Raw genomic sequence first — 7,309 nt, forward strand, 5'->3', positions numbered from 1 at the left:
GAAGCTGGATTCCAGAAATTCAAATAACCCCATTAAAATGGGTTACAGAGCTAAACAAAGAATTCTCAACCGAGGAATACTGAATGGCTGAGAAGCACCTGAAAAAATGTTCAACATCTTTACTCATCAGGAAAATGCAAATCAAAACAACCTTGAGATTCCACCTCACACCAGTCAGAATGGCTAAGATTAAAAACTCAGGTGACAGCAGATCTGGTGAGGATGTGGAGAAAGAGGAACACTCCTCCATTGTTGATGGGATTGCAAGCTTGTACAACCACTCTGGAGGTCAGTCTGGAGGTTCCTCAGAAAATTGGACAAAATACTACCAGAATATCCAGCAATACCTCTCCTGGGCATATTCCCAGAAGAAGTTCCAACTGGCAATAAGAACACATGCTCCACTATGTTCATAGCAGCCTTAATAATAATAGCCAGATGCTGGAAAAAAACCCAGATGACCCTCAACATAAGAATGGATACAGAAAATGTGGTACATTTTCACAATGGTCTACTACTCAGCTATTAAAAACAATGATTTTATGAAATTCTTGGACAAATGGATCTATCTGGAGGATATCATCCTGAGTGAAGTAACCCAATCACAAAAGAAGTCATTAGATATGCACTCACTGATAAGTGGATAGTAGTCCCAAAACTTAGAATACCCATGATACAATTTGCAAAACACAAGAAAATCAAGAAGAGGGAAGACCAATGGGTGGATACTTCATTCCTCCTTAGAATAGGGAACAAAATACCCATGAAAGGAGTTACAGAGACAAAGTTTGCAGATGAGATGAAAGGATGGACTATCCAGAGACTACCCCACCGAGGGATCCATCCCATAATCAGCCACCAACCTCAGACACTATTGTGTATGCCAGAAAGATTTTGCTGAAGGGACCCTGATATAGCTGTCTCGTATGAGGCTATGCCAGTGCCTGGCAAATACAGAAGGGGATGCTCACAGTCATTTATAAGATGGAACACAGGGCCCCCAATGGAGAAGCTAGGGAAAGCATGCAAGGAGCTGAAGGAGTCTGCAACCCTATTGTTGGAACAACAATATGAACTAACCAATACCCCCAGAGCTCATGTCTCTAGTTGCATATGTAGCAGAAATGGCCTAGTTGGCCATCACTGGGAAGAGAGGCCCTTTGTTATTGCAAACTTTATATGCCTCAGTACGGGCAAATGCCAGGGTCAAGAAGTAGGAGTGGGTGTGTAGGGGAGCAGGGTCTGGGGAGGGTATAGGGAATTTTCGGGATAGCATTTGAAATTTGAAATGTATATAAAGAAAATACCTAATAAAATTATTTAAAATAAAAAAGAGTGACCTTGAATTTCCTTCAACTGATAGGCACCTTCACCGTCTATATACACCCAAGATCTGAGTTTGCTGAATCTGCATTGCATTTGATAAAACTAATCTAGTAGGAAAGGTGTACCAAAAGGTACCTGAAGGACAGGGCTCAGGTCTGTAACACACCCTCTAAGATGGTAAGAGAGGTCAACATAGTCAGGGAAGGCATGGGAAGACAGAGACTTCCTAGCCTCCCTCACTAGTCTGCCATCTCTAAGCTGATAGTTTATGACACAGTGATTCCAGGGGACAGCATGATGTAGGGCAGGGTCCATTATGCTGAGAGCAAACACGTCTGTAGTTTGGCCTATTCTCAGTGTACACCTGTGCCCATGAGCCTCTTAACTACTTCTCTAATTTTCCCTGCATCATTGGCAGGAGGAGATGGGTGGTACCAGACCTCCTGACTTGTTCCTGTGTGATCTCCTGTTTCCCAAGGAATCAGCATGCAGGTAGGAACCACTATCTATTTTGAATCTCTCTGACTGATATTTTTGTTTTGTTTTGTTGTTTGTTTTCTCAACAGTCTGTACTCTCAAAGGTAAATACAACTGAGCTCTGAGGGTTGTGATAGGGGGCTGCCTTAGCCTGGTCAGCAGAGTTACCCAAGTCATCCTAAGTAGGGCCCTGTGTTTCAGATCCGTCTCTGGGAAATGCTAGGAGTCACCTCTGTGCCTTTATTTAGCTGCCAGTGATCTCACAGGTGAAGTGTCAGTTAGGGAGAATGCCTGAATCATATTTTCCAAGTAAGAAAGTGCAGGTTATGGAAAGAATACTGTGTAGTTCATGCTAGGAAAATGATGTCATTCTACTTTCTACTTTAATTTAAAAATGTATTTTTTTTTAAAAAGAGAAGAATGTCACAGAATGAAGCAGAGTCCTTGAGTTCTAACACCAGACTCAATCCTCAGTTCTGGCCTACTCCAACCAGACTGCCAGAGCTCCAAGAGACCTTTTAGTTCCAGGGATGTCACCAGTTCACCCCTGGATACACTTGGTTCCTAACACTTGAGTCCACTTGCTGGACTCAAAGGGTGGGGTGGGATCGACTCAGGGAAAGAGCCTGTGACAGCCTGAGCCCAGTGTCCTGCAGTGGGTGGTTCCAGGAAATTCCAGGCCAGAGGGCCTAACTGGCTGCTATTTTTAATGTCTATGAAACAAACCCAGGGAGAAACTCAGTTCAGTCAAAGCAAAGCAATCGTCTCAGAGAAGGAAGGTGTGGATAATGTGCACCAGTCTCTGTGCTTCTGGGTGAAGCCATGCGTGTGGGCAGCTTATAGCTACAGCATCCCCTAGACAACCACACAACACTTTATGGCTATACAAGTCTGGGCTGACCCTTAAAACAGCATCTTAACAGAGGAGTGTTATGTTTCCTGGGATTGTATGAGAATAATGGTCCCCTTTGACTGGTCATGCTCCAAAATCTACATTCCAATATGTTGTACCAAACTCTGTAAGTCAGAGTTCTAAAATGAGGCAGCCCTTAAGGGTTCAATTGCTTGATAAATCCAGTAGGATTACTCCAATATCAAAGTTAGGGTTCCCTGAACCAGCCCGCATACCATCTGGCATCTCTACATGTCACCCCTGCTTCCTGCTGGCTCCTCCCTCAAAGGACACAGGAAGTTCAAGGGAAAAACAATATCCACATCCCCTCTAATCCTAACATTGCTTCAGAGTCCAATGCATAGTCTCTGGTCACGTGGATTCCAGTCTAAGGGACAATGTTGTTCCTATAGGACTCACACTCTAGTAGTGTTGTTTATCCAGGTTCCTTCAGGACATCAAAGCCCAGGCTGTGGAAGTAGCTGTTAGTAGAGTACTTGCCTAGCATTCAGGAAACATGGTCAGGGTCAGAACATGGCATGAACTGGATATATTGGTGTAGGTCTATTCTAATTCCAGCATTTGGGACATAAAGGCAGGAGGGTCAGTAGTTCAAAGTCATCTTTAGCCACATAGTGAGTTCCTAGCTATCCCAAGCCTCATGAGAGTCTGCCTTAAATAAGTGGATTCATTTTTTTTTTAAAGAAAGAAAAGAACATTAAAACATTTCACAGTGTAGAAACTGAACAGAGATGCTCAGGGCTCCTCTATTGGATTATACCTCTATGAAACTTTGTCACAACACTGTAACAAACCCCGTGCCTATCTGTCCTACCGTGTCTAAGTCTGGCTCTTGGAATTTATGTGAGCTATAAATGCAGATTGGACTGCAGGTTCTGGGCTGCTGGAGGTTTAGTGTTCCTCTTTTGAAACACTATGGTGTACACACAGACCTGGGAACTGGAGAACTTGGAGGTTTCTCCCATTCTGTCTGTCTCTCTGTCTCTCTGTCTCTCTGTCTCTCTCTGTCTCTCTGTCTCTCTCTTCTCTCTTCTCCTCTCTCTCTCTCTCTCTCTCTCTCTCTCTCTCTCTCTCTCTGTAGCTCCATATGGTCAGGAGTCCTTGGACATCAGAAACAAGTGTCAGATCTCCCTGGAAATTACAGACAACTATATGCTGACATAGAGGCTAGAAATCAAACTCTGCTCCTCTAGTGTTTTTAACAGCTGAATCATTTCACCAGTCCCAAGTAAGAGCTCTCTTGGTACCAAAGAGGGAGTATCTCCATAGGTCATCACATGCATTTTCACTGCCTGCTTTGCCATGGTGTGGGAAAGAGGGAACTCCATTCAAGCTAGCTCTTGCCCTGAGTTCCTGCTAAGTGTCAGAGATGAGGATTGTGCCAGAAAAAGTTAGTGATGTGGGGAATACTGAGGTGCCCAGTGCAAGAGAAAGGGTAGTGATGGACTAAGAAGCTTGTTTATAAAGCAAGGAAGAAGGCTAATATCCTGAGGAATTAACGTGGTTGAGTAAAGGATTTAGTCTGTATAACACTTGTTGACAGATGTTCTGCCCTCAAGGCAGTACAAAACAAAGTAACCACAGCTGAGGTGCCTTTGTAATGTAAGTTTCAGGTCATTTTTAAAAGGTAAAATGCATCTTGCATGCCTGAGGGATATAAACACAAGCAAGTATTATGTACTGGCAGATGACAGGGTCTTTTTTTTCTAACTGTCATGGGGTTCTGGCTCTGCTAAGCCACCAGCCCTGAGGGTGGACTTAATAGAGTCTTGAAAGAAGGCCTGATGACAGGCCACCTGCACACCATGTGTTTGCTTGGGTGCTGGGCCACTTGACTCTTCTTAAACTGGGGTTGGAGATAGTAGCTCTTTGTAGGGCATGGTAGGTGCAGCTGTGGAGTGCTGTGGTGAGAATTAGGTGTGTAGGCAGAGCTAGCTTCAAACCCTGGTGAAGTAGAGTAACAGAAGTCCTATATCTTCAACTACAGAGACCGTGAAATAATGAAACATGTCAAAGGTACTGGGCCACACCTGTGATGCATGTTAAGATACAGATACTGGGAACCCAGTGCCTAAAAGTCTTAGCACAATAATGTCACAGTACTTTCCCAAAGAAGCAGGGGGAATGGAGGCGCCAGAAATACTCGTATGCCCTTAGGGTGAAAGTTGAAAGCCATCTCTATCTAGAGGGAACCCACACTGAGATGAAAGTGCTCACTTTCAACCTCAGTAGGACCATAGCGTACGAGAATACTCAGAATACCCTCTTAGCACTGAGAGAAGCTTGGTGCTTGGTATGGCTAGCACAGGGAGATATAGCAGCAGACATGACCTATGGCTTCCCAAAGGAGTCCCCAAATTAGAATTGGCATGGGCACACAATCAAGAGAGTGGGAGAGAAGTGAAAGGGGAAGATAGAAACGGAGACGCAGAGAAGAAGAATGGAGCAGGAGCTCTACCTTTCCCCTAGCAAGGCTAAGATGATAGGAAGATAGTTGGGTCAGGCAGAGATCTTATTAATCTTCTTAGCAAACTTAATAGACTCCATTTGAGATATCGTCTGTTTAGTCAGTGTAATATCAATTGATTTAGAATATATTGTAGGAATTGTTCTGTAGTATTATTCTATAAATTTCTTATTTTGTCCCATACCATCTCCACAATTAACTGGTATATGGCATCACTCCAAGTTTTTTTGGATAAAGAAACTAAACTAGGGATTAAAGTAGTCCCACCTCCCTTGCTCTAGTCACACAGGCAGTGGAAGAAGCAGGCCCTGAGGTTATACCTCTGTGAGGCTACCTTCCACAACTCTCCACCACAAGCCATGCCTGCATAAGAGCCCTGATCCCCTCCCTCCATTCTCCAGTAGAAGCCACAATAGACCTGACAGGGTGCAAATCATCTGGCTCGTACAGGTTGCTCAATGGTTTGGAATATAGTTCTGGTCTTGTAGTGGGCTAAACAAAGAACAAGTCTTGGACATATTTCCCTAAACTGACTGGTGAGGTCTAAATGTTCTTCGAATCTGACATTCTCACTGGATCCCTTGAGGTATATATATATATAGGAGGGAATATATATATATATATATATATATGAGGGAATGCATCTTGCAGCTTTGGCTTTTGGCCTTTGGATCACATCTTCTACAGACTTGTCCCTGGAGAGGATTTCTAATGGAGCTAGACTCTAGGAATGGAAAGGCAGACCACAGAATGGGTCCAAGGTGTTAGGTATCTAATAGCCAGCTTATTGAGATATTGGAAGATTGAATCCCTGGCAGATATCTGATGTCAATTACTTGAGTAAATCTAAATAAAGAATTCCCAGTCATTTTCTTCCTAAATCTCTGACCAGAAAAGCATGAGTAAAACACCCTAAGGGCTTATTTGAAATTGCTGGTTAGGGTTAACATTGATTAGCAAAGAAATTGTTGGCTTTCATGGGTCATTTTGAGTCCTGCAGGGTCAGATGAGTCACTTGTAGGTTAAAGGCTGATTACAGGATGGGGGAATATCTAGGGTGAGTAGATCTGTCTGCTTTGCTCAGAGAGACTGAAGAATTTCTCTTGACAATCATAACCAGTGCTCCGTCCCAGCTGTAAACAGGAAACTTCCAAGGAAAGGATCTAGGAAAAAACTTTGCATTGATGAGTGAAGAATCCATCTCCAATAGAGCCAAGAAGGGCAGCAGGAGCCCAGAGAGCAGATGAGCCATCCCGATGGCTCTCTGAGAAAGATGAAGGCTCGGGGATGATGGAAAGAGAAAATAGAGGGCAGAAAAGCAAATACCGCTGTGTAGGCATGAGCAGTGCTGTGACATTTTGCTGTTATTGTTGATTCTGCTTCTCATTTCAGCAGCCATCTTGCTTTAGGATTCTAGCTCCCCTGGGGCAGGATTTGAGTTTGTCATCATCCAGGACCTGTCCTCTGAAGGTAATCTCCCAGTTCCCCCGAGCATTCTAAAGATGGAGTTTCTGCTCCCAGGAGCTGTAAGTTTATAGAGACAGGAGCAAGCACATCATTATTCTCCACCTTGTCCCCCCAAAGATGGGTTAGCATAAATCTGCTTTATAACTCAGCATGAGTTCATTTTGAAAATAACAGATGTGAATGCCTCAGATCTTGCAGTCTCTGGCTTTATATTAATGGCTTGAAGTGCAACCTGCCTAGGCATACCTCCAGCTACCAAAGAGCACCAGTGTCTGTCTTGTTTACAGACAGAGCTTGTATACAATCTTGCCTTTGGGCTTGAAGTTGTATAAAAATTCAGACGCTGAAGACAAATCAGGCTTTCAGGGGCTGCTTAAGAACAGTGATACAAAACCTGATGCCAGGCAATTAGCCAGTCCTACAAAGAGAGCAGGGAGGAAGAGGGAAGTGGGGAAGAAGGAGAAAAGGTGAGTGTGTGGTTAGGTACTTTGAGTATGTTGGGAAGCTGCTGATCTGGGGCACAGCTGAGTAACCTGGGATAAACAGTCCTGGGGACTCAGCCCTAGGCTTTTAGCCAGTGCATGGTTTATTTTCATTTGTACAGAGGAGAGTATGGCTGGACAAAAGACAGGAGATTAGGATAAAGAATTGTGACATTG

The sequence above is a fragment of the Mus caroli genome, chromosome 2 (genome assembly GCF_900094665.2).
Source record: "Mus caroli chromosome 2, CAROLI_EIJ_v1.1, whole genome shotgun sequence".
In the NCBI taxonomy this organism is placed as follows: Eukaryota; Metazoa; Chordata; class Mammalia; order Rodentia; family Muridae; genus Mus; species Mus caroli.